The 14646-nt window shown below is 39.3% G+C and overlaps 1 protein-coding gene across 1 annotated transcript in view; it reads left to right on the top strand.

The window, feature by feature from the left end:
* Positions 1-11807: 11807 nt before the first annotated feature.
* LOC107553807 (natterin-like protein) overlaps positions 11808-14646 on the top strand; it is a 6682-nt gene continuing 3843 nt past the window's right edge. Inside the window, exon 1 of the mRNA XM_016236115.1 lies at positions 11808-11871. The gene's annotated coding sequence lies outside the window, so the exon portion shown is untranslated. The remainder of the gene's footprint in view (positions 11872-14646) is intronic.

Raw genomic sequence — 14646 nt, 5'->3', positions numbered from 1 at the left:
GGGGGGGGGCTCTGTCACGAATTCAGTCCATGGACTTCCATTACATTGACTCTCGCACTACACAAACGGTTGCATAGCACCCCGGACTAAATTTCCCATCATCATTTGCACACTGCACTGATTGCACTCAGCACGGATTGCACACAGCTGTTAACACTGATTGCATCCAGCTGTTTCATATCACTCCCTCACTATATAACACTCACTCTGATCCCTTCCCTCTGCTGAGTATTGTTCAGCGATTATCACTCCCCTAGCGATAGCGACACTACAGAGCCCTTGTTTGTTTCCCTGCCTTAGCTGTTTTGATCTTTGCCTGTTTTCCTGGATTCCTCCCTTTTGCCTTGCCCCTGTGACTCTGTCTGCAGTTCATCGACCCACGCTAGCCCTAGGATTATTCTTGTGTTTTGCCCACCATATATCTGTTTGACCCTGCCTGCTTTATGACCACGTCTGTGTCTTCTCCTATTAAAGCTTCACATTTGGATCCGAACGTCTCACGTCTCGTCAGCCTCGTTACAGTTGGAATACATGGATGTTTAATCCTGTAATAATGCCATGGAAAGTATAATAAGCTGTAAACGTAATCAATTACATTTTAAGTGCTCGTCACTGGAAACATACATAGATGGCTGTAGTCTGATGAACTTTTCTCAAGATCATGGTTGTCTGGTGAAAGTGAGATGTGTTTGATCATACTGCTGCTTAAATGGAGCTCCAAAGGGGGCAGGCGGTACGATAACAACGTAACAATTTATTTTGCTTAGCCAACACCCATTTTATTTACATCCCTTGCATTTTGCAACAGACAACTATGTGAGAAGTGACCAAGTTTTGTGGTTCCCATCAAATACAGAGGAAAAAAATCTGTTCATTGGCCCTGTGCTTGAGTTTCTGGGCTCTGTCTGCTCACGTAGACAATTAGTCAAACAAATGCATTTTCAAGCAGAGTTTAATAATTGCCTTATGCAATTTTATTCAGACTGTTTAGAGCTGGCAGATCACCTTGAAGCAGTGAGAAACTACATTTCCCAAGTCAGTTGGGTAGGATATTAAAACTTTAGTTTTAATAAAAAAGCATAGTAAGACTGACTAAAGAAGTAGACAGCAATGCACCAAGTTGTCTAAGTTGATCAATTACAACATCATCATTGTTCACCGGTTCTTCAGACAGAGCACCACTTATGACACAACATCCAGCACCATTTTTGTTGATAAGCGGTATCAGAGACACATTTTGACAGAGTTAAAGGGAAAACAAAGGCCAAATTTCCATAATCATCCATCACAATGAGAAAAACCAAAGAATATATTTCTGATGTGCAGCAAAAGATAATTGAGCTTCACAAATTAGAAAGTGACTTTAAGAAAAGAGCTAGAGCAGTGAAAATTCCCATTTCCACCATCAGGGCAATAATTAAGAATTTCCAATCAACAGAAAATGTTACAAATTTGCCTGGAAGAGGACGTGTGTCTATATCGTCCTAATGCACGGTGAGAAGGAGAGTTTGAGTGGCTAAAGACTCTCCAAGGACCACAGCTGGAGAATTGCAGAAAATAGATGTCTCAGGGTCAGAAAACCTTAAAAAAAAAAAATAAAATTCCAACAGCACCTACACCACATGTTGTTTAGGAGGGTTTCAAGAAAAAAAAATCAAGAAAAGAAAATGCTCTCATCCAAAAACAATCCCCAGCATATTCTGTTTTCAGACACGACTGGAACTTCAAATGGGACTCACCCGAAACACGGGTGAGAGGCGCTCAATTCTCAAAGAGAATCAAGCATACAAGGCATTCTCAACGCGATCACATCTCGCAGCTTGGCTATTCTCCTTAGAGAGCCAAACACACACTGTTCAAACACTAAGTTCCCTCAAGAATCAGGCAAGAACAGAAACCGCCGCGAATGCATTGCATTAAGCTTGTTCAACTCCCTCAAGAGGCGAACGCGCTTGTGCAAATGCTGACAAAAACTCGAGAACAGACCTCTGCTCTAGTAGTTCCGCGAATGCAAAAGTGAGCGCATCCTTCTCTCTCATGAGTCAAACGCATGTGCTTCGTACACAAGGCTTGAAGACAAAGAAGAGGATGACGTATTCCGCAGGTGCTCTTTAAACCCGCAGTCGCTTAATCGTTTACGTCATAGGCTGCCGCCTGCCAATGTCAAGTTCATTGTCGTTTTTTCATTCATGCTTCAGACACCGGTCACATTGGAGGCATTCCACTAGCGCCCTCTAGAGGACGCAGCATGGAGTTCCCTTTTGAAAGGGAACCAAGCTTCTGCTATGGCCATTCCAGTTCCCTGACCTGAACCCTATAGGAAATGAGTGTGGTGAACTGAAGAGGAGAAGCACCATCATGGAGCTGGGAATCTGAAGGGTCTGGAGAGATTCTGGATGCAGGAATGGTCTCTGATCTCTTGTCAGGTGCTCTCTAACCTCATCAGGCATTATAGGAGAAAACTCAGAGCTGTTATTATGCCAAATGGAGGTTTCAAAAAGCATTGAATAAAAGGGTACCGTTAATTGTGTCCAATGTGTATTAGAGAAAAACATTTGTCACAATGATATTTCCCCCCATTTTAAATTCTTATTCACCAATGAAAGGTTAGATTTATGTGCATTTTTTAAATAAAAGATCAAAATTATTAACAATGCAGATTTATTTTCACAGCCTTCTTTGATCATATTTACCAAGGGTGCCAATAATTCTGACTAAGACTGTATATATAATTTTTTTTTTTATTATATAATGTTTTTGTGTTCACAAGATCTTCAAAAACTTGAGCATGACATTAACATGAACAAACCAGAAGCTGTCTTGTTATATAAATGTTCTGGCAAAAGTGCAGATCCGTATGCAAATGTAAATTGGAATATGGAATTGGGACTTTTTTGTAGATTTGAAGTGGAATATTGCTATAAGGTTTATAGATCAGCCTTTGAGAATTTTGTGATGCCACAATATATTGCAACAATAATATATGAACATTATTAGGTTTCAATATTAGTCCTATTTTTGTTGCTGTTCTGTCCTGCTTTGTAAGTAAAAAGCAAGATAAATTGATCTATTTTCATATAATTTATAAATCATTACATACATTTAGTAGTTACATTACACATTTTTTTTCCCAATATTTTCACATTTAGGAGGGTTGTGGCTTCACAAAAAAACATATTTTATTATTTAATCTTTTTACCTGAACAATTATGCAGGTTCAAACAAGAGAGCATATTTGGTTTTGCTCTAGTTTATTCCTGTTCATGTTGCCTCAAGTTGAAATGGGTGAATACCGTTCTGCATTTCCATTGAAAGGAGTGAAATTATTTCCTTATGAAATAAATTCTTTGTGAAGCCAAACACTCAGGAACTCTCGCAATGCAAATGCCATGCCACAAAACACTGGGCTTTGATCTCCTCGTAAAGCCAAACACTCAGAAACAATGGGCCTTGATCAAGAGAGGAAGATCTGGAAGAAAGACCATTTGCTCTTCAGTCCCTTCACCCATCCTTGCCCCCTGGGCACATGGTCCAGGTCACTAAAAGTTGACAGAGAAATGTCAATAACTCAAGTTGCTATGCTCACATAAAACATTTACTATATCTTCAGGATTCATGATCGTAAACTTTTCATGTTTGTTGTCATTTTAAAGGTCTTTGTGCGATTGGTAAATTGGTTTCAATTTCAAAGTAGTCATTTATATTATGAGAAAGATTTAAAACTTTTGTAGAATTGTGTTGTGTTGAGGAGGGGGTGTGTCCCCCTTTAGGGGTCTGTGAGAATGTTTATTTCTCTTCAGCCAGGTGTGACCCTGGATCACAGAACCTAACAAACAAAAGGTATTTTATGTTTTTACAACTGATTTAAAGATGTCTTTGTTTTTGTTCTGGTAGTATTTAAGGGATAGTTGCAAATCAGTCTTTGCGATTCTGTAGCCAGAAAGCCCGTAGTATGGAATGTGTCCACACACTCTACCGCCTGCCAATGTCAAGTTCATTGTCGTTTTTTCATTCATGCTTCAGACACCGGTCACATTGGAGGCATTCCACTAGCGCCCTCTAGAGGACGCAGCATGGAGTTCCCTTTTGAAAGGGAACCAAGCTTCTGCTATGGCCATTCCAGTTCCCTGACCTGAACCCTATAGGAAATGAGTGTGGTGAACTGAAGAGGAGAAGCACCATCATGGAGCTGGGAATCTGAAGGGTCTGGAGAGATTCTGGATGCAGGAATGGTCTCTGATCTCTTGTCAGGTGCTCTCTAACCTCATCAGGCATTATAGGAGAAAACTCAGAGCTGTTATTATGCCAAATGGAGGTTTCAAAAAGCATTGAATAAAAGGGTACCGTTAATTGTGTCCAATGTGTATTAGAGAAAAACATTTATGTCACAATGATATTTCCCCCCATTTTAAATTCTTATTCACCAATGAAAGGTTAGATTTATGTGCATTTTTTAAATAAAAGATCAAAATTATTAACAATGCAGATTTATTTTCACAGCCTTCTTTGATCATATTTACCAAGGGTGCCAATAATTCTGACTAAGACTGTATATATAATTTTTTTTTTTATTATATAATGTTTTTGTGTTCACAAGATCTTCAAAAACTTGAGCATGACATTAACATGAACAAACCAGAAGCTGTCTTGTTATATAAATGTTCTGGCAAAAGTGCAGATCCGTATGCAAATGTAAATTGGAATATGGAATTGGGACTTTTTTGTAGATTTGAAGTGGAATATTGCTATAAGGTTTATAGATCAGCCTTTGAGAATTTTGTGATGCCACAATATATTGCAACAATAATATATGAACATTATTAGGTTTCAATATTAGTCCTATTTTTGTTGCTGTTCTGTCCTGCTTTGTAAGTAAAAAGCAAGATAAATTGATCTATTTTCATATAATTTATAAATCATTACATACATTTAGTAGTTACATTACACATTTTTTTTCCCAATATTTTCACATTTAGGAGGGTTGTGGCTTCACAAAAAAACATATTTTATTATTTAATCTTTTTACCTGAACAATTATGCAGGTTCAAACATATTTGGTTATTTGGTTTTGCTCTAGTTTATTCCTGTTCATGTTGCCTCAAGTTGAAATGGGTGAATACCGTTCTGCATAAAGGAGTGAAGGAGTGAAATTATTTCCTTATGAAATAAATTCTTTGTGAAGCCAAACACTCAGGAACTCTCGCAATGCAAATGCCATGCCACAAAACACTGGGCTTTGATCTCCTCGTAAAGCCAAACACTCAGAAACAATGGGCCTTGATCAAGAGAGGAAGATCTGGAAGAAAGACCATTTGCTCTTCAGTCCCTTCACCCATCCTTGCCCCCTGGGCACATGGTCCAGGTCACTAAAAGTTGACAGAGAAATGTCAATAACTCAAGTTGCTATGCTCACATAAAACATTTACTATATCTTCAGGATTCATGATCGTAAACTTTTCATGTTTGTTGTCATTTTAAAGGTCTTTGTGCGATTGGTAAATTGGTTTCAATTTCAAAGTAGTCATTTATATTATGAGAAAGATTTAAAACTTTTGTAGAATTGTGTTGTGTTGAGGAGGGGGTGTGTCCCCCTTTAGGGGTCTGTGAGAATGTTTATTTCTCTTCAGCCAGGTGTGACCCTGGATCACAGAACCTAACAAACAAAAGGTATTTTATGTTTTTACAACTGATTTAAAGATGTCTTTGTTTTTGTTCTGGTAGTATTTAAGGGATAGTTGCAAATCAGTCTTTGCGATTCTGTAGCCAGAAAGCCCGTAGTATGGAATGTGTCCACACACTCTATACTATATATTTAGCTGAAGTCAGGTATTCATCCTTTGCTCTTAGATTTATCTTTGAGAATTTGATGTCTTGTAATTATTTGGTATCTTTGAATTGATTATGTAATTGGCATGATACAAGTTTACCTGACAAATAATAAATTGTTATATTTGATTTATTCTGAACTTTTCTTGAAATCATTATGACTAGTAAACTGTGAGGAGGCTTTTGTTACTGCAAATCTACAGCCAGGATATGTCAAGCTGGGGGCTCATGAATGATATGAGAAGTAGGCACATGTTTTTGGGACATGGTAGCTGTCTGTTAATGGTATTTAATCTAATTTGATGTTTAAAGGGGTCCTATTATGCACATTATTTTTCACATATTTTTCATTATTACAACACCTCTCTCCCCAGTCTGGCATGAATGGCTTGAATAGTTCCTGTATCAAATGAAGGCCCGCCTTCTGAAATACGAAATGTGCTGTGATTGGTCAGCTGGGCCAATGTGTGTTGATCTATTTTCATATAATTTATAAATCATTACATACATTTAGTAGTTACATTACACATTTTTTTCCCCAATATTTTCACATTTAGGAGGGTTGTGGCTTCACAAAAAAACATATTTTATTATTTAATCTTTTTACCTGAACAATTATGCAGGTTCAAACAAGAGAGCATATTTGGTTTTGCTCTAGTTTATTCCTGTTCATGTTGCCTCAAGTTGAAATGGGTGAATACCGTTCTGCATTTCCATTGAAAGGAGTGAAATTATTTCCTTATGAAATAAATTCTTTGTGAAGCCAAACACTCAGGAACTCTCGCAATGCAAATGCCATGCCACAAAACACTGGGCTTTGATCTCCTCGTAAAGCCAAACACTCAGAAACAATGGGCCTTGATCAAGAGAGGAAGATCTGGAAGAAAGACCATTTGCTCTTCAGTCCCTTCACCCATCCTTGCCCCCTGGGCACATGGTCCAGGTCACTAAAAGTTGACAGAGAAATGTCAATAACTCAAGTTGCTATGCTCACATAAAACATTTACTATATCTTCAGGATTCATGATCGTAAACTTTTCATGTTTGTTGTCATTTTAAAGGTCTTTGTGCGATTGGTAAATTGGTTTCAATTTCAAAGTAGTCATTTATATTATGAGAAAGATTTAAAACTTTTGTAGAATTGTGTTGTGTTGAGGAGGGGGTGTGTCCCCCTTTAGGGGTCTGTGAGAATGTTTATTTCTCTTCAGCCAGGTGTGACCCTGGATCACAGAACCTAACAAACAAAAGGTATTTTATGTTTTTACAACTGATTTAAAGATGTCTTTGTTTTTGTTCTGGTAGTATTTAAGGGATAGTTGCAAATCAGTCTTTGCGATTCTGTAGCCAGAAAGCCCGTAGTATGGAATGTGTCCACACACTCTATACTATATATTTAGCTGAAGTCAGGTATTCATCCTTTGCTCTTAGATTTATCTTTGAGAATTTGATGTCTTGTAATTATGTGGTATCTTTGAATTGATTATGTATATCTTTGAATTGATTATGTAATTGGCATGATACAAGTTTACCTGACAAATAATAAATTGTTATATTTGATTTATTCTGAACTTTTCTTGAAATCATTATGACTAGTAAACTGTGAGGAGGCTTTTGTTACTGCAAATCTACAGCCAGGATATGTCAAGCTGGGGGCTCATGAATGATATGAGAAGTAGGCACATGTTTTTGGGACATGGTAGCTGTCTGTTAATGGTATTTAATCTAATTTGATGTTTAAAGGGGTCCTATTATGCACATTATTTTTCACATATTTTTCATTATTACAACACCTCTCTCCCCAGTCTGGCATGAATGGCTTGAATAGTTCCTGTATCAAATGAAGGCCCGCCTTCTGAAATACGAAATGTGCTGTGATTGGTCAGCTGGGCCAATGTGTGCTGTGATTGGTTGTGCTGCGATTGGTTAGCTGGGCCAGTGTGTGTTGTGATTGGTTAGCTGGGCCAGTGTGTGCTGTGATTGGTCAACTGGGCCAGTGTGTGCTGTGATTGGTCAGCTGGGCCAGTGTATGCTGTGATTGGTCAGCTGGGCCACGCGATGTGCGGCGCACCGTCTCGATCAGGCTCCTGAAGTCCCTCTTCAGTGTCACCATCTGCCGCAGCTTGGTGTCATTAACCCCCGCATGAAGCACGACCACTCCGGTGCTCTCATCGCCCTTCAGGATCGCGGGTATCTGCGCAGAAACATCGAGAACATGAGCACCAGGGAAACAGTGAGTGTGCTCTTTACCTTCAGCTAACGTAGCACAGACGTGCCGGACGATGGAGTCTCCGATGATCATAGCGTCACGTTCCGTCTTGCGGAGGGGAGCAAAGCAGTTCCGGGTGGAGATCTTGAAGACCGGAGGCGGCGGAGGGGGAGAGGTCGTCGCCCGGGGCCTGGCTTGCGTCTTCCGTGGGGGGTGCACCCAGGGTCCGTGGTGTCCTGGCACGGAATAAAGGACATCTGGGAAGATCGTGTCCTGGGTGCACCGGGCCTGTGCAGAGAAACACACGGAGTAGAGGTGGTGGGAGAGTTAGCAGTGCGCTGTATACTTACCTCGGACTTGTGAGCGTCAGCCTGGGATCTTTCCAGCTCTTTCCAGCTCTTTCCAGCTCTCTGCTCTCTCAGCTGGGTCTGCTTCTCGACCAGGTCGCGGATCTGCTTCTCCACGGCCTCCAGCTTGAGCTGCACCGAATGCAGCTCGAACGTGTCCTCACCTGCACTCAAAGGTAGACACACATCTGCCAATAAAGCAAGTAACAGTGAATAGAGTATTAGTAATGAAAGCGAGATTAGCGGCAACCATGCTGGCGATGCTAGCGGGCTATATGCTAATAGCGGACTTGGGAAGTCAAAAATAGAACTAGTGATAACAAGGCACTCTGATTGTTTTTGTTGTAGAATACGATAGGGGATATATTCACACGTTATAGAAATGAAAATGATGGTGTATAAAATTGATTTTAAGATAAAAAATTAGATGTCAAAGAATTAACTTGACAGAGCTCAAACTCAAAACACACGGCAGCAACAAACAGGAAGTGACCTGTTGTGATTGGTTAGCTGGACCAGTGTGTGCTGTGATTGGCAGCACTTGGCATCTGGTAGGGAAATGTCACGCCCCTTACCATAGCCGCCTGCGAGCTTTGTGTCAAAATCAAATAAATTTGAGTGCGATTTAAACCCGGATGATTGTAATCACTCTAAATTCGTCTGCCTTGGGAAAGCTAGCGTGTCTCCGACATAGTGATAACACTCGTTGCCTTCTCTAGTGCAGCGCAACCAGGTCTCGTCCCATTCGTCGATATTTGTGATATCACAAATCCCGGAAAATATGCGTTGTAGTCCAAACGAGTAATTTGTTGTAGTTTTTGAAAAGTGATTTCTGTTAAATAAAATATCTCCTTTTGAAGTGGACTTTGAGCTTTGTAACTTTGCAGATATTTTTTTATGCTCATACAGAAACATTACAGATTAACTAAAGTTGAAAAAGTGAAAACGCATGATAGGACCCCTTTAAGGGAGAGAGTGAAGTGAAATGTTTACACCTAAAAATAAACTTTATTATATGTATAATGTAATAATGTATAAATTGTTACAAACATTAAATAGTTAAAATAAAATAAAATAAAAAAATATATAAAAAACTCATTTGAATATTTAATCTTTTTACCAGTGCAATTATGCAGATTCAAACAGTCAAAGTCAATGTCAAAGTCAAAGTCTGCTTTATTGTCAATTCTTCCACATGTACAGCACATACATACCTTGCCTATACCAAGGGGCCCCCAAATAAAATTCTGCTTAGGGCCCCATTAAGGCTTGGGCCGGCCCTGCCCATCCGAGACAGCAAATTTGGTTCAAGACATATTAGGGAAGGATTCTTCTACTCTAGTCGATATTGCAGTTGTTCCTCAAAGCAGCTGAAGCAGGTGAAATGATGCAGATGAGCTCTAAGATTTTGGCTTGCAATTTCTAAAATGTCTTTTGCTTTCAAATGTTTGCGTAAGTTGCTAATAATAATAAACAAATAATATCCCTTTTTTTAAGGTGAAATGGTTACTAAAGACTTTGTAGCAACACTTAAGGGAACACTTAGATAATTAAGGGGGAATACTTAATGACAGCCTTTAAGTTCTTAGTTCTTAAGTTTTCTTTTTCTTGCAACCCAAGTTTCACTAAGGTTCTTTATACCTTAAAAGGAATTTCTTAGCTTAAAGGGATAGTTCACCCAAAAATGAAAATTTGATGTTTATCTGCTTACCCCCAGGGCATCCAAGATTTTTGTTTCTTTGTTTCTTCAGTAGAACACAAATGATGATTTTTAACTCCAACCGTTGCAGTCTATCAGTCGTATAATGCACGACAATGATCTCTCACAACATATATATATATATATACATGTATATACACACACACACACACACATTTTTTTGTTCAAAAGGCAGAACGGTATTCACCCATTTCAGCTTGAGGCAACATGAACAGGAATAAACTAGACCAAAACCAAATATGCTCTCTTGTTTGAACCTGCATAATTGTTCAGGTAAAAAGAGGAAATAATAAAATATGCTTTTTTTTGTGAAGCCACAACCCTCCTAAATGTGAATATATTGAATAAAAATGTAATGTAAGTACTAAATGTATGTAATGATTTATACATTATCTGAAAATATATCAATTTAACTTTCATTTTACTTACAAAACAGGACAGAACAAATAGGGCTAATATTGAAACCTAATAATGTTCATATATTATTGTTGCAATATATTGTGGCATCACAAAAATCTCAAAGGCTGATCTATAAACCTTATAGCAATGTTCCACTTCAAATCTACAAAAAAGTCCCAATTCCATATTCCAATTTACATTTGCATACAGATCTGCACTTTTGCCAGAACATTTATATAACAAGACAGCTTCTGGTTTGTTCATGTTAATGTCATGCTCAGGTTAAATTGGGTATGTTTCTTTATCCAAAATATAGTGATGTATGACAGATTTTGCATCAAGTCTGGACTGGAATTCTGAAGATCTTGTGTGCACAAAAAATATTATTATATGATTTTATATATATATATATATATATATATATATATATATAAAGTATTGAGATTAAATTTTGTTATTGACCAAATACTTATTTTCCACCATAATTTGCAAATAAATTCTTTAAAAATCCTACAATGTGATTTTCTGGATTTTTTTCCCTCATTTTGTCTCTCATAGTTGAGGTATACCTATGATGAAAATTACAGGCCTCTCTCATCTTTTTAAGTGGGAGAACTTGCACAATTGGTGGCTGATTAAATACTTTTTTCCCCACTGTGTGTATATATCTATATATGTGTATGTATAATCATTATATAATGAACTCTGTCAAAATGGGTCTCTGTTACCACTTTTTAACCAAAATGGTGCTGGATGTTGTGTCAGAAGTAGTGCTCAGCTGGTGCTCTGCCAGGGGAATCAGTGAACAATGATGATGTTGTAATTGATCAGCTTAGACAACATGGTGCATTGCTGTCTACTTCTTTTTCTTTAGTCAGTCTTACTATGCTTAGAAACTGACAGATAATAAACAAAAAAGTGACAAAATATGTTTGCTGCAGTTTTAATATACTACCCAACTGACTTGGGAAATGTAGTTTCTCACTGCTTCAAGGTGATCTGCCAGCTCTAAACAGTCTGAATAAAATTGCATAAGTCAATTATTAAACTCTGCTTGAAATGCATTTGTTTGACTGATTGTCTACGTGAGCAGCGAGAGCCCAGAAACTCAAGCTCAGGGCCAATGAACAGATTTTTTCCACTGTATTTGATGGGAACCACAAAACTTGATCACTTCTCACATAGTAGCCTGTTGCAACATGCAAGAGATGCAATTGAAATGGGTGTTGGATAAGCAAAATTCCTTGTTATCGTACCGCCTGCCCCCTTTGGAGTTCTATTTAAGCAGCAGTATGATCAAACACATCTCACTTTTCTGACTTTCACCAGACGAGCTGATCTTCAGAAACGTTCATCAGACTACAGTCATCTATGTGAGTATGTTTCCAGTGACGAGCACTTAAAATGTAATTGATTAAGTTTACAGCTTCTTATACTTTCCATGGCATTATTACAGGATTACACATCCATGTTTCCCAACCCTGTTCCTAGATGCATGTCAACAGTGAACATTTTCTGTTAAACACAGCTGATTCAGTTTGTCAGTTTATTAATAGAGACTCCAAGACTTGAAATGGAAGGGTCAGATAAGGAAGACATCCAAAAATGTGTACTGCTGATAAGCCTCCAGAAACAGGTTTGGGAAGCACTTCTATAGAGTTATATAGAGTTTGAATGGTTATTTACATTTACATTTAGTCATTTAGCAGACTCTTTTATCCAAAGCGACTTACAAATGAGGACAACGGAAGCAATCAAAACCAACAAAAGAGCAATGATCTACAAGTGCTATAACAAGTCTCATTAAGGTTATGCTTAATATAACATATGAAAGAAAAAAAATTCTAAATGACCTCAAAACATTTGGGGGGAAAATGCTTTTTGATTTGATCTACTTTATATACTTAATGAAAGAAAAATAAATTCTAAATGACCCTTAGAACAATTGGGGGAAAATGCTTATTGAAAATTAATACTGAAGGGACATATACTAGTAATATACAATATTTTTGATTGCCAAAGATAATATTGATCTGTGATGTAACTTTTAGATCTATTAACTTCAAAGATGTCTAGTGGTGGAAAGAGTACTAAGAAATTGTACTTAAGTAAAAGTATTGCTACTTAAGGAATAATTTCCTTGAGTACAAGTAAAAGTACTGAAAAATAATATGACTGAAGTAAGAGTAAAAAAGTAGTTTGCTGAAAAATGTCTCTAGGTTACGTATGTAACCATGGTTCCCCTTCAGGAACTCGAGCTGCGTCGAGATCGCTTTGGGAACGCCCTTGCGTGACCGCGTTCTGAAGCACATGTCAAATCAAGCGTACAGACGAAGCCTCGGCCACGTCTGTACCATGGCATCCAGCCCCAGTGGAGCTGGATATGTGAGGGAGAACCAGAGCGGGCAGTGTGTCATTTCCTGCGACGCAAATAGATCCACTTCCGCCTGCCAAATTCCCTCCAGAGGAGCTCCACCACCTCGGGGTGGAGTCCCCATCCCCTGGGCCTCAGTCTCTGTCTTGACAGGATGTCTGCCCCCTGATTGAGATACCCAGGGATGTAAACTGCTCTTAGCGAGAGGAGCTTCCCCTGAGCCCACAGAAGGATCTGGCGCGCCAGCTTATACAAAGGGCGCGAACGCAGACATAAGTGCGGGTTGAGAGTGACAGGCCAAAGGGAAGAACTCGATATTGGTATGCTTCGCAGCGCGGGCTTCCGAACCCTGAGAGAGAGCCGCGGATCTAGCGGGTGAGGACCGAGAAAAGGACGAGCCCGTCTCGGATCCCTCCGCTAAATCCACTTGCGATCCCCATGACAACAGTGTAAGGATCCACCCGCCAGCCCAAAAAGCGGAATCCAGCGGCCTGGTCGAAGGTTTAATGCATATCCGGTCTTTTACTTGCACTTCTGAATGTATCAGGACTTAGTTTCAATTTCGTCTAGCTCTGTGTTCAATCTGACTCCAATTTCACGTGATCAGTTTTTAACTAGAAATATAATATTGCTTTGAAATATTGCCTAACTTTAATGATCACAAATATTAATTTAGATATTCGATTATTCCTGACTCACTATACTTTCACTTATCCGTTCACTGGGGACCTAGAAATCTTTAAATCAGTTGTAAAAACATAAAAGACCTTTTGTTTGTTAGTTTCTGTGATCCAGGGTCACACCCGGCTGGAAACATTCTCACAGACCCCTAAAGGGGGACACACCCCCTCCTCAACACAACACAATTCTACAAAAGTGTTAAGTCTTTCTCACAATATAAATGACTACTTTGAAATTGAAACCAATTTACCAATCGCACAAAGACCTTTAAAATGACACTAAACATGAAGGGGAAAAACAACAGGTTCACAAGATACATGATATGTGGGATATGCATATTCTTAATGAACTTTGGGTGAAACCTTTTGGGGGAAAAGAGAGAGAGGCAGAGAGGCCAGGGGGAGAAGGGGGTTGTAAATGGGCGAGGAGAGATGCGTTGTTTGCTCTCTTTGAAGATTTCTTCGCCAGATAAGTTTTATTGTTTTATTGCATGGCGTCTGTTTTGTGTGAGTTCCTGAGTATTTGTTTCATGAAGAGATAATTTCATAAGGAAATAAATTAAATCCTTTCAACAGTCTGCGCTGTGCCTCGGCAACAGCGGGACCGCTGCCAGCAGGATCGCAAGCCTGGCCGCTCACATCAAACACGGCCCGGCGAGAGCGGAGCGTGCGCAGCGAGAGCAGCTTGCAGTCATGACAATCAGCCCCCTCGAGAGCTGACCGTGCATGCTCCGCTCCCAAACAAATGACACACAAATCGGGTGTATCCCTCGCCACCAGATATCGTGGGCAGGGAGGAACACAGCATTTGTAATGCCGTTCGCTCACCATAGACTTTTTCATAATTGTTTTTTATATATGCTTGTGCGGACAGACAACAGTAAATAGACAGACACATACACAGAGCGCTACTGAAGAGCAGAAGCTGGTTTGCGCTCTGCCGGATGCGCTTTTATACTTTCTGGTGCTTACGTCACCCCGCTCATGACGTCTCGCTGCTCCATTGGACTGATTTGACACGTGCTTCAGAACGCAGTCACGCAAGGGCGATCCCAAATCGATCTCGACGCAGCTCGAGTTCCTGAAGGGGAACT

Source organism: Sinocyclocheilus grahami, unplaced genomic scaffold, assembly GCF_001515645.1.
Source record: "Sinocyclocheilus grahami isolate Dianchi unplaced genomic scaffold, SAMN03320097.WGS_v1.1 scaffold481.1, whole genome shotgun sequence".
Lineage (NCBI taxonomy): Eukaryota > Metazoa > Chordata > Actinopteri > Cypriniformes > Cyprinidae > Sinocyclocheilus > Sinocyclocheilus grahami.
Note: the sequence above shows the minus strand (reverse complement) of the source record. Positions and strands in the feature narration are given on the sequence as shown.